Source organism: Parus major, chromosome 4 (assembly GCF_001522545.3).
Source record: "Parus major isolate Abel chromosome 4, Parus_major1.1, whole genome shotgun sequence".
Classification (NCBI taxonomy): Eukaryota; Metazoa; Chordata; class Aves; order Passeriformes; family Paridae; genus Parus; species Parus major.
The window spans coordinates 34,656,087-34,678,761 of NC_031771.1; positions in this window are offsets into that span (position 1 = coordinate 34,656,087).

The window sequence follows — 22,675 nt, forward strand, 5'->3', positions numbered from 1 at the left end:
ACCCAATTTGTTTATATTGATTGTGTACTTCACACAAATGCTTCCAAAATTTGCTGGGCAAACAAGACCTTTTTATCTAAAACAGCTTATAAAATCAGTTTTCCTTTGAAAATTATTACAGAGATTTACTGGCTGCTATAGTTTCATCTTTGTTCTATGCCTGTATTTTCCTCTTTTGGCCATTTAATGTTGCTCATAGTAGACACTGACTACAATTTGAAACATAATGTTCCTAAGCATGATTGCTAAGCAAAAATAGTGGAAAATATCATCCCAGGGGAAGAGAAGGGAAGGGGAGGGAAGAGATTTCCATTTAAATGAGTTAATATTGGCAGATTGACTCCTAAATAACCTTATGAATTGACCCCTAAGTACTTTACTATTCCGTCATCCTTGCTCACATCAGGATATATTTTTGTATAAATGACTTTTTTGTCATTTTATAGCACTTAGCTTTCAATACAGGAGTTCTATTACACGCATATGTAACATTCCTTTCAAAGCCCAGACAGCCTTTTTTATTTAGCCCAACCTCTAGTTTCTTCTTGTCAGTTGCACTTTTGATGTTTGGGACAGGATAAAAAGTGTTATCCTCCAACATAGCATATATCATCGACAGTAGATGAAGAAAGGCCAGAGTATTAAACTTCTGCACAAGTTCAATATACTGGTAGCAGACCTGCTAAGGTTTCCAAGTATTGCAGCTTCCAAGTGTAAAGTACTTAGTTTCTTGGTTAAAACGCCAGGGCATTGTAAAGTGCTAGGCCATGTGTTACGTCCCAAAAGACTAACAGGGTCATACTTCTGTGGAAGATTTTATGACAAAAAAAATACCCTTATCATCATAATAGACTTAAAGGTTTTCTGTGTTGTGGATTTTTGTGCTTTACATCTCCAGTGGTACTAAGCAGGGTTGGATTTCACAAGGTATTAGGTCCTGATGTCATTTGGTGACATTTTACCTGTTCAATCTTAAGTGGTTTGTGAAATGTTCTATTCCACATAAAGTGTACTGGTATTCTTTGACCCTGAGTGTAAGGGAGGATGTATCATCTTCCTTGCTGTGCCTGTTCATTTCTGCACTTTTACATTTTAAGTATCTCCAGCAGTTAAACCTTTCCGTGTTTGCCCCTGTGTCTGTAATCAAGGCCAAGTTCAGACGTGGTGCGTGTTACTCAGAGCAATTCAAAAGGTCCCTTTAGATTCTGCCAGATCTATTTATACCATCTCTATCAAGGTATAACATAATCTGCAATTTACATACCAAGGAATTGCAAGAGCATTTCAATTTAAATAACAGAGACTCTTCTTTCATTTACACCTACTCATGAGCCCTTATTATGAAAGCTGTAGCGAATGGGATTGACATCTGATGAACAAAGGGCAATTGTTTTCAATGGAAAAGAAAAATAGTGCTCCAGTAGTTTTTTGAAGCATCTTTTTCACTCTTATCATTGTGATTTTCATCTTCCTGGGTTTGGTGAACACTTCCAGTGTTTCATCCAGTGAATTTATATTGATCCCTGCCAGTCAGTATTTTGCAGCTCTGTGGAAGAAAAGAAAATTATCCTTTCTTTTCTTTTTGCTCTTATAGTGTTGCCTGGATATATTTATGTCCAGTTATTTTATGAATTTTGAATAGGTTTTTGACTATCTCTAGTTTAGTTGGTTCCAGTTTTTTCTCCTGCTAGTTTGCTTTGCTTGGTGTAATGCTATGGTGAATGCAGAAATATCCCTGGTTAGGGTAACTCTGGGAGTCTGGGAGTTAAGGTATGTGGACATCCAGCAAGCTTAGTCAGCTTGTTAGAATCATGAACTGGATTTTACTTAGTATTTTAGAGGTAGGATAAAACCTATCAAAATGTCTTTTAAGTCGTTGTGTGCTAAACATCTTTCATACTTCTTTTCAGATAAGATATAGCTGCAATGAGAGAGAGTAGCTAAAAGAGCCTTGTGCTGGGCTGCATTACCTATTTTTTTTGCCAGTCAGTCTAAGCATATCCCTCCTGAGAGGCGAAGTATGAGGCAGTAGGTTTACAGGCTGAGGAAGATAGAGGGTTTGGAGAAAGGAAGAGGAAACTCAGATGATCTTATTTCCCCTAGTCAACAGCTGGAGATCAGTACTAATAGTACATTCTGTCTGTTCCTCACCTCCCAGACTATATATGTGTGTTTGAACAGTTGTTTAAAGGGCAAGACCATCTGGCATTAGATCCTGTCAATTAGGGAGGAAAGGATTTTCACTCATTTCCCTCAGCTTTGTGGACTTCTGTCCTTCTTGCTGTATGTTATACCACTTCTCATCTGAAGATTAGGTGTGTTAGAAAAATATTAGCAATCACAAATGTTGTCTTACTCAAACTGTATGTTAACTGGAGCTGTTCTTCTGATATTTGACTTAGCAATTTTCAGCTCTGTTCTGCTGACTCTGTTCTCTGACCTGAGAACAGATCTGTATTACAGCTGCTGAGAGTATTAAGGCTTCTCAGTAATGCAAGTAGGCTCTGACTAACCAAAACATTTTGTTCACATTTGTGGATTTGAGAGTGTCTAAAAGGAAAGAATTATCATTTCTTCTAGAATTCTTTATGCAGTTTCAAATTGTCAGTTTTTCTCAAAAATGTTAAAGTCTCATTTTGGTAATTTGTCATTTTTAAAATAAGTATCTTGCAATTTTTTTTTTTTTTCCTGAAAGACACTGTCTTTGTATCATATTGATGTTTCATGTCAGAAACTTGCGTCTTGGATTTGAATGACATACTTTGGTTTCTCTGCTAGGCCTCTGAGTTTTTACATAGCTGTTAACATTCTACATGCCATCTATTATGTAAAACTGAAAATTAAATGTTCCTGTGAAATACTCTATGAAAAGCCCTAATAATAAAAAAGATCCTCTAGTAAAGCTGCATATTCTTTTCAAACTTTACCCTGGATGCTGAGGCAAAGGCAAAATCTCAAATGTCTGTATTTCAGATGTTAAAAACAATTGCTGTTTTTCTGCAAGTTCAGGCAAGCTTGTGATACTAATGAGTTTTTCTCCCCACATGTCCTTGTCTTACTAGGTTGATTGAGTAGGCTTGCACTGCAGTGGCCATCCTGCTGCCTTAAACTGTGTATCTTCCTTCTGAGTTTATTAAATATATGGTTTCACATGCCACAAGAAAGGAAGAAAGAAGGTGAATGCCTGATTAGTTCTTTTGTCATGTAGAAATAGATTTCTTGTGCAGAAATAGGGTTTGAATGTGACTCAAAACACATACTGTCTTTTTAAATCACTCTGAGCCCAGATTTGCATCCTGCAGGGTATCTTTTGCAGTATGCCAAACAAACTCACTGCCTGTTAGTTCTGAAGGGAGCTAAAAGCACTTATTACCATGCAGGATCAGGTCCTTTATGTTTAGAAATAATAATAAAAAAATGTGTCTTACCTTCAGGGAATGCCTTAAAAAATAAAAGGGGAAAACTCACCACGAAGCTACTTTTATGCTCCTAATGACTGTGTAAAAAAATTCCACAGGGATAAAAGGAAAATGAAGTAAATACAGCAGTGCCCCACCACATTTCAAAGCCAATATCAAATCATCCATAAAATTCTGTGGAAACAATATCCACCTAATCCACAAATGAAAGAGCTGAGATTGTCTGTTAAAAAAAAAATAAAAAAAATAATAGACCTGTGCTTATTTGGATGATAAGCATTAAAGATTTTCTCCAATCATTAAGGGTTGAGGGTTTGCTATACTCTTGGAACTAAACCTTTTAAATAACTTCCCAGTTTCCAGACTACTGAATCTTTGAAAAGTTAATTTTTTGTTATCTCCAAATACAGGAAGCTTAGCACAACAATGGCAGTTCAAAGTCTCCCAGGTAAAGAGCCTTCAAAGAGTAATTCGCAATACAAATTCATAAAAGTCAACAGTTTAGACTACTCAATTGCTTTTAAGATTTTCATCAAATGCAGCTCAGCAGTTGAAACTTGCCACTGATGCCTCCCAGCTGAGTTAAAGTCAGAAAACACTGACAATGTTACCTTTCTTTTTCTGTGGATTTTAGGCAGTGAAAGATAGCAATTGAACTTTGCCTCAATTTACTTCTTATCTGATCTTTACAGGTCTGACAGAAAATAAATGCGCATTACATTTCCTGCTATTATTGAAGTTTTAAAATAATAATTAATAGCAAGTGAATTGCTGAAATCAGAGTATACAAATGTCTGCTCTGTGTAATTAAAATTCTTTTAAATATAGATAGATGCTTCCAAGGTTCTTTCTGATTTAATAGAGATACCTATTCTAAGATCAAGTTTATTTTAGAAGACATTTAACACTTTGGGGAACATTCTAGCTTTCAGAAAAAGGTGAGCAATCTCCTCATCAGTGTGACAATAGCATGATTTTTCGATAAAGTATAGAAGACATTTTCCTTTAAACAGTACAGAATTGCAGCCTAGTTTTACTGCTTCAGTGTGCATTATTCTGGCAGAATCAGAAGTTAACTGTATTACCAGAGTAGTGAAATTTACTACTCTGTCTGGGCTTCTTTCTCTGTCTGTTGGACAAGACTTTCAAAACAGAGGTTAGTGAGACAACTTTAAGAGATTTTTTTTCTTAATTTGAAAACTTAAAAGCATTATTATTTAATACTGATGCATATTTCTCATTCTCATGGCAGTGATGTGGTTACTGTGTTAAGAATTTTGTGCTGTGTTAAAAGCTATACAAATACATTTATATGTACGTCTGTATCTGTTTGAATGCATGTATATGTATGACTGGAGAAACTTGTAGCTTTGTCTGAAATAAAAAGTTCTGCATTAATTTAAGCCCTTCTTTATTATTGTTTCAACATTTTCTATTACTGTGCTCTCAAACATATCCAAATAGCTCAATAATTTGTACAACAGTGTAATCTGTTGCTGCTGTGAGACACTTAGACTTACTGAGTAACTTGTACATCTGTGCCGCAGAATATCAATATAATAATATGTATTAATTAAAATAGCTGCAGGGTGGTCATGAAATGAAAATAAGATAGCTTTCTTTTAATTTCTGTTTACTAAAGAGGAAAATATGAGTCTTTATCCAAGCCTTTGAATACCTTGGTTATAGAAGACTACAGTATGAGAAGAAATTTTCTCATGAGCTCTTGTTTTCGCTCTCTCTTTCCATCAGCAAAATAAGCCACCACAGAATTTTAAAATACTACCTTAAAAAAAGAACAACTTCTTCTGGGTGAGTCAGATGTATAATATTATCATTAACAATCAGTCATGAGGTTCAACATGGGTTCAGGTCATCTTCTCTTTAGCCTTGTAGAGAGAACAAATTTTCTGTGTGCCTTCATAATCCACAGCAAAAGTGATGCAATGATGGAGAGGGGATCATTTTCATAGAGCTTTCTTCCACTTTAGATTGTAGACCCATTGTAGAAATGGCAGTGAAGGTTTCTTTTCAGGTGTGATTCTTCCTAACACATTTCTAAATGATTAATGTTCCAGGGGTACCTTGGAGAATTGACTGGAAAAAGATATTTCCCCACTGGGTAAAATATAGATTATAATTACTATTTTGTTGTTGTTGTTGGTTTCTTTGGTTGGTTGTGGGGTTTTTTTGCAGGAGGTGAGTAGTGTATTGATGGAAAGAGTTCTCATTGTTATGCTTTGCTGGCCATTCTAGCATCCACTTTCTGGCTGAACCGAACCTTTCTCTTGCTGGCTCATTGCAATTCCTTTGTCAAGTGAAATCTGTAGCTGGTGCTTCATCTCTAACAATAGTCCAGCCAGATCCTGATGACTTTCATTGCTCAACCTTTTAATCCCAGTATTTTTAGGAAAAAACATAGCTCCTTGCAGTTATATAATTTAACCAGTCTGCCAGTTAAATAAAAATATCTTTAATATTAGAACCTGAATAATTTACCAACCAAAAGTCCAACCCTGCAAACACAATGAAATGAGTCTCTGCTGCTTGTATAGTTGGACCTGTAAAACTCATCAGAGTATTTGCATTAGTGTGGACAAAGCAAGATCCAGAGCCGGTCAAGTAGTCATTGAAAGATAGAAATCATAATGAAATCACTTGAGGTTTGAGTGAAAGAAAGATTCAGAAAATAAATAAACATAAGATTTCAATTAGGGTTTCAGTAGTCAGGAGTGAAAAGAACAATGTGCTAGGATATACAAAGGATTTGCTCTCGGGGATTCATGCTGAACTTATATAACACTATAGTAATGAAAAGCTGTATGTCAGAACATGAACTGACTTCCTGCCAGTCAAAATATTTCCTTTAGCTATCACTGCAAATAAAAGAGGAATTTGGTCTTCATATATGTTGTATTAAAATTCTTATCAGAAGGTATCTATGCAAAGTCAAAACCAATATTGTTTTAGGATTTTTCTTCTGTATTTTTTTTTTTTTGGTTGGTTGGGGTTTTTTATTTTGTCTGGATTTTTACCCTCTCCCAACCCCATCCCTTTAGTCATAGTATACACCCCACATATCGAAGAATCACAATCACAGGGTGGATCAGGTTGGAAGGGACCAGAAGCGGTCATTGGGTTCAACCTCCCTGCTCAAGCAGGGCCATCCTAGAATACGTGGCACAGGGTTGTGTCCAGATGGTTCTTGAATATTGCCAGTGAGGGAGACTCCACACCGTCTCTGGACAACCTGTTCCAGTCACAATCTGTTCTGTTGACTTACACAATAGAGAAATTCTTCCTCAAGTTCAGGTGGAACTTCCTGTGAATCACTTTCTGCCCATTGCCTCTTGCCTATTGCTCAGCGCCACTGAGCAGAGCCTGGCTCCATCTTGGCACCCTCCCTTCAGATACTGACAGACATTGATGAAATTTCAGTCATTTCTTCTCAAGGCTGAAGAGACACAGCCTTTTTCTGTAAGAGAGATGCTCCAGACCCCAATCATCTTTGTTGCCCTTGGCAGGATGTGCTCTAGGAGCTCCATGTCTCTCTTCTACTTGAGGAGTCCCGAACTGGATGTAACATCCCAAATGAGGCGTCAGCAGGGCTGAATAAGGGGTGGGATCACCTCCTCCAGCTCATTTTGACTTGACCTGTGTCTTTATCAGTGTGGTAAAGAGCCAGAATTTTAATACTCTGAAACAAAAAGGTTATATATCAGATTTTTTCAGAATTTCCTTATTATTTTAGTGCTTGATGGGATTTTCTTGAAAAACAGAAGTTCCACTGGGCCCTCCTCTGAACCATTGGGTATGCAGATACTTCATAGATGTGCCACTTTCTGAAGCCGATGTCCAAAACTGATTCAGGAATAAATATACCACTGGAAAGTGTTGGCAAAATAAACCAATTGTACTGTAAGTGTGGAAGGCAGCGAGGCATAATGAGATGCTCTGAATTCAGATAGAAACTGAGAAAACTTTGGATTAAGCACATGAGAGGAAAAGAAAAATCCAACCCCAAACCCCTTCTTTATGCAATTTCACTGCAGCCCTCCTTGCTTTTGCTATCAATGGTAAAAACCTTCTCTTTCCTAAGGTTGTTACTTAGGACAAATCGATCTCTATTATTCCAGACAATTACCTCTGAACATACCTGGTCTTTTTGACTCCATTTCTGAGATTCATGTCTCTGAAACAATTGCTCCATTTGTCCTGAGTACTTCTTCCCTCCTCATTTCCTCGAAGACTTGTCCCATGCTAGCTCAGCCTCCACTTCAGCTATTGCCTCTCTTATTTCTCTGGAGCACTGGCTAGCCAAGAAAGGGAGAAAAGAAGCCAATTATATCCTTTTTAGCCACAACTACAAAATAAGCTCTACCTACATAAAAAGATGCTCTTTGATGTTTCAAATATGATGGCATGTAAGTTCTCTGTGCTGCTTCAAAGCAGAAAATAAAATGTCTAACATTCAGGATTCAGATTGCTGTTTTGCTGTCCCATGGATTTGAAACAATGTGTGTCGTTGGACATTAATTATAAATTGAGATATCATTACAATAAAAGATGTGTACAGGGCTTAGATTTCCAGACTTGCATTAGAAAACCCTATCTATGTAGATGCTGTTTTTCTTGGAAATCTGTTTTCCAGCTACCACAACTCTGTTGCTATTCTAGACAGTGCAAATAAACAATGCATTTGAAGATACTCAGTGTTCTTGTCCTTGAGAGCCAAACATTTTGTAGGTTCTACTCAAATGCATTTTTCTAAGCCTGACAAGGTCATGCACGTTGTACAGAGACCCAAAACAACTAATGCAAGATTAACAGTAGACAGTTTTAAATGATAGGAATTTCTTTACACTGAATACCATTGTCACTTGCAATTAATTTTAACTCTGAGCTCAGAAGAGTATGAACAGACACTTTGAAAATTAAAAGCTGAATCCAGCAGCAAGTAGGAGCTGCTTTTTCTACTTTTATATTCTGTACTAAATGATATTATGTTATATTGGATTCTGAGTTTTCCAAGTACTATATGTCACAGAAGCTAGATAGATTAGAATGCTAGAGGGATCCCTCTAGTAGATTCACTTTAACATTACTGTTCCTTATTAGTTTGCTTTCACCATCACAAAAACTTTGTGTTTGTACCTGTTAAAAACTGTAGAAAATTTAGTTTGTGTAATTCTTCAGCATTCATTTTTTTTAGTAGCTTCTTTCTCTGAGTCCTTTGGTTGGAAATAATTTTCCGTACTACTAAAGGACTGCACTTTTTTCCTAAAGTCTTCCTTTTAAACATCTCTACCTTCCTCAACAATTTTTCTCATTGAAGAGTCCTCTCAATTGTCAATTTCCTGAAGGCTAAAAACTAATAAACCAGCCATTTGTATATTTTCAGAAGAACTGAAATCCTTAGGTGCATCTGGCTCTTCTGTATTCGCTTACATCCCTCAGAATAATCTCCATCTATTGCATTAAGGGCAGATGGACACATTTTTCTCTTTTGCCACCTGGTAAGCAAAGGTTAGAGTTCAACTTGTCCCAAATCAGCTTATCCTTCTACAGGGTAGTCAAAGCCCACTTACAAACACTCTAACGCAGTTTTACATTTTTGCCTCCCACTAGCATTCAAACCTGGGTAAATGTCTTTCTCTGTCAAAGCAGCAGTGGGAGGTGAAAATGAAAGTCCTTTTTTTCTTTCCCTGAGAAATTGGACTGTAAAAAGCTGTCAGTTTAAAAATGACATAGTGGCACAGCATTTCTATAAGGTGGCTCCTTTCATTTTTGACTCCTGCTGTCTCTCTGACAGTTGAAGTTGCAGCAGGAGGTAAAAACTAAAATGAGCACTGCTGGCATTTGCCCTCGAGCACAAAATTAATAATGGAAGAAACAGGGCGACATCCAAAACCACCTCATATCAGATGTCAGCCAATGAGGTTTCAACACTTCCATAATACAGTGACCAGAATGATGCCCATTATTCCAAATATGATCTTATTCTCTATTACTTTCATAGTGCTGGATCTATTTTCTCCATTTTAGATTTAATTCCCTGCTTTGGGGTTTATAGAATAATTTAAATTCTATTAAGCTGTATGCTATGACTTTATAAGTTTTCCCCTCTTCAATGTAACTCTGGTCAAAATTTTATGGGTGTTGTCTTTTCTTGAGCTCTATATCTCTTCAACCTTTCTACATGAATGTTTCACTTCTAAATCACTCTTTAAATTACCCTATTATGTCCTATCCTTAAATATGAACAAAACTCACAACTTATTAAATGGATAGCTTTTAGCATAAACAGCCACAGGATAAAAAAGCTGAGATGATTTTTGTTTTTGTAAACTCGAGAGCAGAATGTTTTTCTGCCAAAACAAAGAAAAAAACGAGTCACTATTAAGTAGCTGAGAGATGGAGGGCCCAACATTCTTCAAGCAAGGCAGGGGTCTTTTTTATTTCTTGAAAGACTCAGTGGTATGTCCAAGTCTTACCAACAGTAACATCGGTAGGCACAAAAAGTCAGTAAGAAATGGACTAAATGTGTGGTTCTTTCTTTCTGATATATTTCAACTGTTTTCTGATTTTAGCACCATTTTGGTGGTATTTAATATCTTGCTTTTGACTGTTCAGGACAGGTAATATTTCAGTGTTCACGTACTGAAGACATTATGAATTATGACTATTGCAGTCTGACACCACAACATCTCATTCAATTCCTCTGCCGAGCTTACCTTTGGGGGTAACCAGTGTATGCAGCATGCCAAACTTTTCTTAACATAAATTTTTACATTCTGCTGTATTATATGTATTTGATGGAACCTTCTCACTTCCACCTTTGCTATTGCTTTTATTGGCATACACTTTTGTTTTGCAGAGATGAATGAGGAAAACTCTCAGCAAACCAGTGATGTGGATAATTCTCAAGTGCTGACAAATACACAAAATAAGTTCATTGTAAAAGAAAGCATTTTTTCTTCATGTGCTGTTGCTTTCAGGCTTTACACCAGTCATCTAGCCCGCAGCTTAAGACATCTTTTATCTTTTATAGGAGAATGGCTCAAATGCTTCAGTTGAACCCATTGATCTCATTGATTTCAACATGTGTTAGTGACAAAGAGAATTTGGACTAGATAAACACTTGTAGACTGTTACAATTACATTTAGTTGTGTCTTCCTCAATTTCTAGAAAATCTTTCATTGTATGTTTTAACCCCTTGTACAATTTAACTTTCATTCTTGTCTTCTGATTTTTTCCTTGAGTCTCGTTTGCAGACTTTATTCTATAATCCTCCTTCAGCAAACTTAATTCTATAATCCTTCTTTAGGATTTTTTTTTGATTCTCAGTACTTTTTTTGCTTGCTTGCTCATCAGTTTAGTTTTCTCTAGAAGTTCATTCATTGTGGGAAGAGCCACACAGTGTTTGAGGATACATTTATTTTGCATTCTCAGTTCTTGCCACTCACTGTAGCTCCATACTCTATGGCTCTGTCTTATCCACGTGTCCTCATGTTTTCCAGGTACCTCCAAGATTTATTCTGATTAGTTATAGTCTATGTCCACCTATATATGTCCAAAGTCCTACTTTCAAATATAATTTGTTTATGATTACAATTGCTTACCTCCTCCTCCACCTTTGATCTACATCCTTAAGCATGACTCTGCTTTTCAAAATACAAGAATGCATTTCTCCCTTCCGAATTTCTTCTTTCCTTGTTTGTGTGTGTTGTATTACTATTTTTATATTTTATCCCAGTTAGTTTTCCCAGATTTTGCCTTCCTTTTAATATTGTCCACTCCAGGAATTGGGTAGCTACTTGACATCTTAATTGCCAGTAGGGATTTTCCTTTTTAACAACCCATGTTTTTCAAATGTTGTACATGTTTTAAAAACATGTATTTTATATTGCCCTCTCTTTTTACTTGTCTATTGTCTTCCTTTTTCAAAACTGAATTTCAGGCCATAATTTTGCATACAGATATAATCTTTTTCTCTCTTGCAGCATTGTTCACTTGAATTACTCATTTCAGATCTTAATTTGCATCCATCAGTGGGAAAAAATAGGACTGCCATCTTAGATCAAATTACTGTAGCTTTGTTCATATAGTTTCCTTCATCTTGATGTTGAACTGGGGTAAAAAAAATCTGATTTTGTTCTCTATCATTATGTACAATTGCTCCTTGCTTTATTTGCTTTTGTTTAAACTGGTAATTAGCCACACAATTCTGTCTTTTGTCAAATTTTGAATTAATCCACTACCTAAATATTCCCTTTCCATATGTACACCCATAGTTCAAAATTTTGAGAACTATGCAATTCTTTTGCACACATCTTAAATTGTTCATCTTCTGGACTTATTCCAATGTAGCATTTTGCTTCTGTAGAAGTAGAAAGTGTTTCCAAAGTTTCTGCTGTCAGCTTTTATAATTTATAGAAATGTGTTATCAGTATGTAAAGAAAATAATTTCCCTGAATTCAGTGTAAAAGAAACAAGCAAAATAAAAATACTTGTTTTTTTTTCCTTTTTTCCTCACCTCACTTCTTTTTTCTTTATTAATACACCATTTTTTGTGTACAGCGCTCTATTGTCTTCTTAACTATTTTTAATCATTTTAGTATTATTTTATATCACATCATAGGCATGTGGAATGCAGTGAGGGGGATTATTCCATGTAAGCTCTGAGGGATGATAACACACCTGAGTCTTTTTAGAACATGTATTGTCAAGGGTCTGCTGATAACAAATCCACTTTTTTTTCTTGTTCTGCAGGGTTGGCTTCTAGCACAATTTTATTTTTGTTTTCTTTTTTTACTATATGACATAGGGAAGGAAAATAATGTGATGGAAAGGGATCTGGGAGTTGATCTCTTCTCTGTGGTTCAAAGTCTGTGGTTTTTTGAACAGCATCTGTGCCTTTTCCCAACTGGTATGTTGCTGGTAGACACAACAGTTCCTGTGGATAAGAAACTGGTGGGGATGGTGTTCCTCTCTTCTCACTGTGGTACTTTAAAGGGCAGAGAGTGCTGCTGTCCATCGGGAACCTGCCCATCTCCTCAGACTGCAGAGCTCCTTGACCTGTATAATCCTGTTTGGATGGATTGGCTGCTGGTGGCTTGTTCTCAAGGGGAAATAGAGAGAACCTCAGTGAAAGATGAGACAAACTCCTCCAACAATAAAGAGAGATGTTTAGTTCATAGGTCTGGTAAGTGCAGAACATCTGTGGAGGAAACTGACTCTCTTCCTCTTGGAAATATCTGTTTCCCTGACAACTCTGCAGAGGTACAGACACAATGAAACCAGCTGGCTGATTATTTCTCTGGAAAAGCAGCTCAAATTCAATGAGTTATGCTTCAGAGTCTGACAACCCAATAGCCAGTTTACAGGATAGGAAACAGAACTGGTGCTCATCAGCAGTGAAATATACTGATTTAATGTAATTGGATTTTAATGCTCGCCCCACATTACTTTTCCCTATTGTACCTTCTTTGCTTGCCAGTAACTCATGTACACACTTGAAAAATCCCTAATGTACAGTTATGCCAGATCCCTCAACAGGCCTGAAACACAAACAGCAGGGCACCAACTCCATTTATAGCGCATGATCGATTAGCTGAGGTTTTCCCCAAGTGATTAATAACCCTGGAGTCTGAAATGCCTGGCCAATGAGACTTTAAAAAGAATTTCTCCTCTGAATGTCTGGAAAACTGAAGTACCTAGAATAATTTCTGCAGGTATTTCTGAAAAATCCTGCCCGATTCTCATGTTAGGTATACAAAATACACTGTGAATCCCCACTCTGCTTTTAATGAGGAACTGTAACATAGAATAAACATCTGTTAGCTGAGAAGATGACTGAGCAGTAGTTCCTCTGAAACAGTTATATTTATTATAAAGGTTAAATGACTTTTAAATTCTAAGTTTTTTGTATAAATGTATCTATGAATACATTTTAATTTATTATTGTATTCTGAAAAAAAAAAAAAAAGTAACATATAAGACTTCTTTGGGGAGAATAATGGACTATGGTACATCATGGAAACTGATGCCCTCGAAGTTCTCCCTTACATGAGTTGGCTGCCATGTTTCTTGAACTGTCCTGTTGAATAAGGAACCTGAGTATTTTAAAAGTTAAGTGTTCCTCATAATACTGAATATACCCAAATGCTGGTAGTAAATATTTCTATTGCCAGACTCTTTCAAAGTTACTATCACAAAACCCCTAATACATTGGTAATGTTCCATTACCAATCCCCTGGTTTCAGATCATTGTTATTCCTGGTAGATAACATGTTTTTCAGAGGTATACTGAAATTATCACCAGTTGAGCATGATTACTATTTGATAAATTTTCATGGGTATGTGTGCTTTAATGGGTACTATATAGAACTAATTGTATTTTCAAGTACAGACCTTCTTACATATGTCATAGGAGATTGCAAAAATTTTCTTTAGTGGAAAATTATAGGATGATAACATCTAAAATAAGTGTGGGTTTTTTTACATAGTAAGTTGTTTTTCATTTAGGAAAGGATGAAAGGGTAGTTACCAGTTTTAAAAAAGGACAAAGATATTTCTGAATTTTAAAAAAGTTGTATTATATTTTCACTTACTGAATCAACCTCTTTGCTGATTCAGATTCAGGGCATTAATATATTCACACTGAAAGATGTGGACCTTCAGAAGTCTTATACTTCACCTTAAGAGAGATGCACTTTCTTGTTGGCAAATATAATACATGTATTTGGAAGGCAACTCTTGTACTTCCTAGTGCTGCTAAAAGAATATTTCCAAATAAACCTCACATTGAACTGAACAACTGTAGTAATCCCATTCTTGAGGGCTTTGTAAGAACACTTCTTTTTTCCTCTCTTGAATGGTGCTTTTTTTCACCTTTGTTGCAAGTGGAAGAGAAAGTCTCATTTCTTTGTAGGCTACATAATTTCATCCCATAGACTTTCTCTTCTTTCTTTCTTTCCACTCTTTTACCTTGAAGTTTGGAAGGGTTTTTTGTTTGTTTTGGTTTTGTTTTTTTTTGTTTGTTTATTCATTTTTCATTCAGACTCTACATTGCTGAAGTCATTGGCAATAATTTAAGCACTGTGTCACTAGTTTCAGTTTTGACACCTTGTCACAAAACCCCACAGATTTCTTAGGCAAGATGGAGCTCATGAGAAGTACTTGCCTGGTGAAGCCACAAGTGTTAGGTGTGACGAAGTTCAGTCAGGCCATCTTTTGTCTTGGTGCCTGAAGGCAGCATAGCCTGGTGCACTGGCTCTCCCTGTGCTTGACAGACTGCTCTCTTCCATCTCTGAGACCGAAATACACCTCAGGAAAGGGATGGCCACAGACAAGAAGAAAAGTCTGTACTAAAAAGTCTGTATGAAAGGAGCTGTATTTGACAGATTCTCTAATATGTGTTAAAGCAATATAATTTCAGCCGCTGGTTATTGTTACTGAGAAGAGAAGAGAGAAGGACAAAGTAAAAAAGCAAAAGTATGCTACAAGAGGAGCGTGATGAGGTGCTCCACAGTGAGGGGTGACTGTGTCTCCATCCCCTTTTCTCCTGAAATTGCTGAATCTAGATAAAGGCCCAGGACTTGGGAGGGATTCATATCCTGTGATTTCTCGTCCCCTGCCAGCAGCTGGAGAGAGCTGTAGCTATCTGAAAGCTTCACATATCAGGACTCAGCTTCTGAGGTGCATGCTTTGAGATCCTGATATCTAGGATTTAAGCTCTGAATAAGCCTTTGAAGACACTCTGCTGTCAAAACCCCACAGTGAAGAACAAAACCTGCAGCAGAGAGGCTGTATTCACCCAGCCAAGCCATGGCAATAGAAGCTATGAGGGAGCAAGCCAGTATGCACATGGCAGCTGTGTTTGAGGTGGTGAGAGCTAGGATGAAATGAGACACAAAAGTGACCACACTTTATTTCTAGCTGATGCCTGAAGAAATTGGAAACTTCAGATCTGGTACTGAGCAAGCTGGACAATCAATGACTGCCCAGAGCTGTCCTTCATCCATTCTGCTTAGGTTTTGTTACTTCATTTTGTGATTTCAATAGGTCTTTTTCCCTTCTCACATAAAAGAATTTGGTATAGGCACTACAATGCTGCAGAGTCTTGGTGTCTGGATAGACTGAGACTGCTGTGCCAGTCTGTCATGGGCTGCATAATACAAGAATTAAATCACCATTTGCAATTCAGCTGGTGGTAGGTGGATTCTCTGCAGATTCTCTGAGGCAATATTGGAAAAGAGTCTACCTGTTAATATTCCTAGTAGTGGAACTGAAAAAAGTTATTTCAAGAACAGTGCCCCAGTAATTACTTTTTTGTTGATGTTGCTAAATGTAGCAAATACCTTAGATCAATGGGTTCTGTCAAGATGTAGGAGTTGGTGTAATTCTATGGCTTGTAAAAATAAAGGAGGCTGAGGTGGATAGATGATGATAATAGTCCATTCTGACCTTATAATTTATGCACTTAGGAAACCTCTTTTCCAGTTTGAGAGATAAAAGTCTGTATTTTTAAAAAGTAGCTGCAAGGCTGTGTATGCTGTTCTGAAAGCATCTTGTCATTTTTAATTTTCTCCCTGTTAGACAGGTTGATTGTAATTCCATTACAATTTCTACTTTGTTACTATTAATGTTAAGAGTCTGATTTGGTGTGTTAGATACATCGGTCTATTATGTTTTATATATAGCTGCATGCCTGTCAAACCCCGAGACTAACAGACGAAGCTACACTCAGAGAAAAGAATAAAAGTAAAGAAAGTGAATAAAAAAATCATGTCCTTCCTTTTGTTATTCCTGGTAACACTGAAGAATGTTTTGGAGACTCAGAAACCTAGATTAGACCTTCTTTGAAGATTGTGCTGCCCAATTTTTTGCATGATTCTCCAGAACCTTCGTTCAGTAGGCTTTCTTCCACTTCTATGACTGCCAGATAGTTAAATTTGAGGTACACTCTGGACCAAGAAAACAGTGAAGTGTTCAAATAGGTCTTACAAATGGGCCCAAACAAAGGAAGAAAAGCAAAAACTTGCTTCAGAGAATAAGGGTAGTAAGACTGCCTCCCTTTTGGGGGCTAGTTTTTAGGGTTATTAAACCCAGCAGTTTATAAATTCACTTGCATCAGCCAAGTACATCACAAAATATACTGCACAGAAGAGCAGCTATTATGTACAGTAGCCACTTCACTGATTGCAATCAATGTCACAAATTAGAGTGATTTCCTGGCTTCAGATATGTCAGAGCTAAACTTTGTGTGATGAGTCATGCTGTCTGGACATCCAGCTTTGAGGCACTGTGTCACCTCAGGAATTTTCAATTTTTGTTTTTTGTGTTATTGCCACTGGATCTGTGCTCACTTTTAGTAAGTAAATATGAACTGCTCATAGATTTATTCAAATGACATTCAATATTATAAAAAAAAAACTTCCCATCATGGCTTCTATAACTTTTATTGAAATCTCTCTCTTTTTTTTTTCAGCATCAGAATTTCTCTTTAGAAATGGCAGATTTTGGACAGTATTATCTAGGATTTTGATCTGAAAATTTAATAATTCCTTGTGCTTTTCTATTGTTGCCTTATTCCTTTTAAAAATGCCTTTTTTAAACATCCATTCTGCTGCATCCATGTGTTTAAATCCAGTTTCAAAAACAACATTTTGCATACTGTTTCACATAAAGTTTTTCTATTTTACCAGCTGGGACTCCACCATATTCAGGGAAAAAGACATTTCTCTCTGCTACAAAGAGGTATGGTGTAATTAGAAACAGTCTATACAGGGAGATTAGTGGGGAGCTGTTTTCTTGTGCCTTGCAGCAATGCACTGTTTCAGTGGATTAAGAGCATCCACAGCCATAGCATTAATTAAGAGTACCTGGTACACAGTGATTTCATGCTTCAGCCAACCTGATATTCAGTATTTTGTGGAGGAGACGCATAACGTTGCTTACTGGGGAACAATTAAACGAATGGCAGCTAAACCTTGGCATCCACAGGCAACAAAGGGAAAATAAGCACTATAACTGCTATGAATGAAAGGGTCAGCACTTCAGTGCTGGATTAACTGTTACTGGAGATTGGAGAGATAGGTAAATTATGTAATTAATTTCCTAATAATTTATTAGTTGTTAGGTGTGGGTTTGTCTAAGCTGCAGTTAAGTTGAATGCTTGATGACCTTAGCTATACTCCCAGAGTCACTTCATCCACTTTTAAGGATGTTTAGAGTAGTGCATAAGGAAGTTGCCCTGGCATCTTTTACCATCCTTTTTTGTTAGATTAGTTTACCAAGAACTGTAGTCAAACATAATGAGAAGATACAGTGTGGCTTCTATGAGGTGGAGTTACCCAGTCATCATCAATATTTCTATCTTGAATGCTGTGTTAGGAAATCAGAGACCTCACAGGGAAAAATAATTCACAATTGGAGCAGTAGCCAAGCAGAAGCAAGTATTTAAACTAGGAAAAGGTGTGCCCCAATTCAAAGGGGAATCTCAGTTTTATATAAAAAGATGGGAAAATGTGGTGAAAAGGAAAAACATTGCTAATTTACTTTCTGATGACAGATAAAAGCAATGTTATATGATATAAGACCATAAAGATAGCATGACTTGATACCCCCAATGGAGTTCACAGACAGTTCTGTGCTTTAAAATATGCAGCCTGGGTCTGCCCATCTTATTTCTGACTGCAGTGGAGTAGCTTTGATTTCTTTTGTATTACTGTAAGTTTGCTTTCCCTTTTTGTTTCAATCACTTGTATTAAAATTATTGCTGAAAGATTCTGGCACAAAATTTGCATTTATTTAGTTTGGATAGGCATAATCATTTCTATAAAATGTCCCAGGAATACAAGTCCCACTTTTATTTTGATCTTTGCCTCATTCTTTCTGCTTAATATTTGTACGTACATATATATATATATATATATATATATATGATTTTTCTCTTATCCATTTAGTAAATAAAGTGAGCATTCTCTTGTATCAGAGGAACATTTTTGACTTTTAGAAATGTGAAATTAGAAGAATCTAGGTAAATATAGCATGTAAATATAACGAATAATACTGCAATGAGTTAGTGAATATCTTTATGTCTTTCATATCTCTATCAAGAAAATTCCACACTAAGGTCATGACTGAGATGTTCACAAACACAGAATCTGTAGTGCTCATAGATTTTTAAATATCTGCATTAAATCTCTGCTGCGTGTTTGGTTTAGACACACAATGGGATTTATTTAAAGGGACAAAATCAACTTCAAAATTACAGTGCTGTCTAAAAAATTCTTTCTGAATGTAATTATAAGTAACAAATAAGGATATCTTAAATTCAAAAAGTAATGAAATAAATCTCTACTTTTTTGATTGGTTTAGTTTCTGAGATTGACAATTCTGTGTAATAATTCTAATACCTACCTTTTATGCAGTACTTTTCATCAGTAGGCCACAGCAGTTTTACTAAAATATGGTCCAATTTGCTCTATGTATAGGTGGTTTCACTGCTTCTTCCAACCTCAGTCAATTTTTTCCTCTCTGAAAGCTGTTTATAAACATCAGCTCAGAATCAATAAAAGATCCAAAGTATGTGAAATGACAGATCTTCTATTTCAAAAAAGATCACTATCAGCTGGGTTTAATTAGCCACATTATAAAGAAAAGGTTGAAAATATCTTTCAGATTGTAAAATTGGAACAAGAAATTGATCATTAATATCTTAATAATTTAAAATCTGTCTCAGATTTTAGATGTTCTGAAGTTATTTTCTGAATTCCATTAAACTCATTTAGCCTTGTATTAGGTATTCAAGAAGAGTACGCCACAAAATATTACCAAAATTATCATATGCTTATTAGAAATGAATAGTCTGGGCATCCTTTATGCTCATAAAGATGACACCTAGAAGCAAAGTCTTTTCTTTCCTTATTTCATGGAGACCAATGTTTTCTCTCTACTTTATCATCGTATTTCCTAATTTAGAATCCCGAGTTCTGGACTGTTGGCTGTTATTGAGTTCATAACCTTGTATTTCTAACTGCAGTGAGAAAGTGTCTTGACTCTTGAATGTGAAATTTGTGAAGAATGTTGCCTTTGTGGAAGAATGTACATTAGGTGCCTCTGAGCTGCTCAAGTGGTGAAATAAATATGTGGAACAATGTTTGGTACCTTTTGCTTTTCAAAAGACCTTAGATCTCATAACTATATTCTCTTAAAAGCTTTTGCCATACACTCAGCAGCATGTTCTGCTTTTTTGTTAGATTCATCTTTTGGCCTACTTTTCAAACTATATTTTAACTGGAACTCAAACTCTTTTCCCTTTCCTACTATTTGCTGAGGCTAGCAATACCATGCTGAGTAAATAATCTATAGTCCATGGTCTACTATCCTATCAGCCTTGTTATCCTGGCTCCAAACCCCAAAATGTTGGATATCTAGCTGGTAAGTATTCCCAGGAAGGCTTCCTAATGACCTTCCCCACTGGTTACTATCATCATTGCTTATACACGGATAGAACTACCTTGTAATACACTGACTATATTTGGAAAAATTAATTGGGAGTTCTTATGGTGTTTTTGTTAGGAAAAGTGACATTTTTGAAGTTAAGAAAAATATCCCAATTCATGTCTTTCATTAGGTATAACAAAACATTGCTAGAGAAAATATATTCCTAGATCTAATGGTACTTCATTCTCTTGCAAAAAAGCAGCTTGGGATCCAAATCAATCAGCAGATGAGATTATTGCAGTAATTTGGCTGCCCTGCTATTTAAAAAAATGTTTTTGACTGTATTTCTAAAACATTTAATATATACATAAATGTGCAAACATACAATTACTTATTAAATGATAGAATGTAATAAAAAGAGGTTTATACATACATTAGAAATCAAGATGATGGAAATGACTCTACAATTGATAAAACATTATTTCATCTCAGCTGGGAAACCTATAAACTTTACACTTTAGCAATCTGATTGCAAGATTTTGTAAGTGTATATTTTCTTGAAAGAAACAGCCTTTATCTGCACTAACTAGAAGAGTTTATGACTTGGCCACTAAGGGTTTAACAAAATGTCTTTCTTCAAGTACAAGCATGGGCAGTGCAATTCTTTTAGTATATTGTCCTGTCTCTAAATAAATGCAAAATCAACAAGACCCTTAATGTGAAGGAGAACATGTAGAAAACCAAATTGTTTTGCATTGCTGACTGTCCACACATGCAAGTGCAGACAATGTCTTTCCATCTGTATGTCTTTGAAACTGAGCTTTCCAAAATGAGTGCACACTTATGTCTAGGTCAGTCATAAGGCAGGAGCTGAGGTGTGGCTTTAATAATGCACAGGATTCAAGTGTGATTTTTGGCTTTTATGAAAAGTTCATATTTTTTTACTCCTCTGAAAGTAAGTATTTCAGCAGCTTCTGTTGTCATTTATCAAGTTGCCCTTTCATGGAGCCAGGAGGATAAAAAACACTAGAAAAGGTCTTTTATACTCAAATTGTCTAACTAATTACACTGCCAACTCTACAAGTATGGCAGGTTGATTTTACCTGAGAGTTATGAATTCCATGTTTAAAACTAGAAACAATGATAGATGAAAAACAAAGGAAAGGTAAATGTCTCAGTATAATTTGCTGAAATGAATCTCACAAAGGTCTACGCTGGTGCACTGGTAGGAGTTTCCTGAGTGCCAGAACTAAGGTTGAAATGGCACACTGAGGTGCCATCTAGCATGCTCCTCTTGCAATGTGGATGCAGCGTCCTACAGCAATGAGCTTTTCACATGTGTGTGATGGATGCATCAGACCACGAAATGCTGCAAATCAATTGTGATGAAAATGCAATGTGCATGTGTGGTTGTAGAATAACCACATCTTGGCAAAAATCTGGCTCTCCTTCTCTCTTTGCACTGCCTTGTTCCATGATTTGAGAATTCCTTGTCTCATGGGGGAGAATGACAAAAAATCCTGACCACACCAACATCTATCTGTCTTTTGCTCTTTCAGACATGTATTCTTTATGGAAGTACAAGAAAGGAAAAAGAACTGAGTGACTGGTAAAGCTGGAGGGACTTACTTTGTTCAAGACTCTTATGGTAAGAACTCATTAATCCTCATATACAGGAAAGCTGATCAGGATATGCCCATAACCTTGACCTTACCTGGGAGAAGTGCAGTGCAGAGGACAATACATGACACTCAGCAATTAGCTCAGTCAGAGCAGACCTATAAAATAAATGTTATAATCAATAGGGAAACATGTCCTTGTGAAATACTTTTTTTGTAATGCTGGACTGAAATGAGCTGCAATTATTTTGGCAGGATGTTCAGAGAAATCCTTTCAAAGAAATCATTTGTTGAATATGATGAGATTTTTTAAGAGAGCTCTTCAGATTTCTTTTTTTTTTTACATTCCTGAAAAGACATACTGAAGCAAATGAATAATTGGCAGAACATGGAATATGTAACATGCTGTGTGAAAACTGTATTCTTTCAAATCATCACTTGTCAGAAATTAATTCCTGTGCTAGGGGCCTTATCATTGAGAATGTAATGACTTAAATCTAACTGGGTTAACTTGGGTTCTCTGTGCTGCATAGCTGAGGAGAAATGACACATTTTAAGTTATTCAATTGCTCGGATGAGCTTTCATTTGTTCTGATTTAAGTGTTCTTAAGTAGCTGTCGTGTACTGACATTGTAAATATGATTGGAGGTATTGTGTGTTTTCAGGGCTAGTCTCCAAGGTTATCACCTTTTAGACTCTTGTCTTTAAGAATTCAAGGAACTCAGAATGATAGCTTGAAAATTGCTAATCTCTTCTGTAAGACCAACATATGAGATAAGTAAAAGTAGTTACATACCATTAAAATAATTGCTGAATTGTTATCATGCTTAGTGGAACGTTTTCAGACAGTTTGTTCTTAATAGAAATTATGCTTGATCACAGCCTTCTAAGAGCTACTGCAAAACCTCTTCTTTTAAACCAACAAAACTGATTTCCAAACTAAGTTATCTTATAAAAGAGTTGATGTTGCAGATAAGAAGAAAACTCAGAGTGTGAAGGCTGTATTGCCTTGCAGCTGCCAAACAAAAAAGGCAGATGAAATTCTACAGGTCAGGCTAGTATCAATTCATGGTCTCCTTACATAGGATTTTGTTACTTCACTAGGTTAGAGGCACCAGAAAATCTGCTTTTCACTTTCAGAGTCTTCATTCTTTGTTTTTGCTTTGTGAAGATTTTTATTTTCA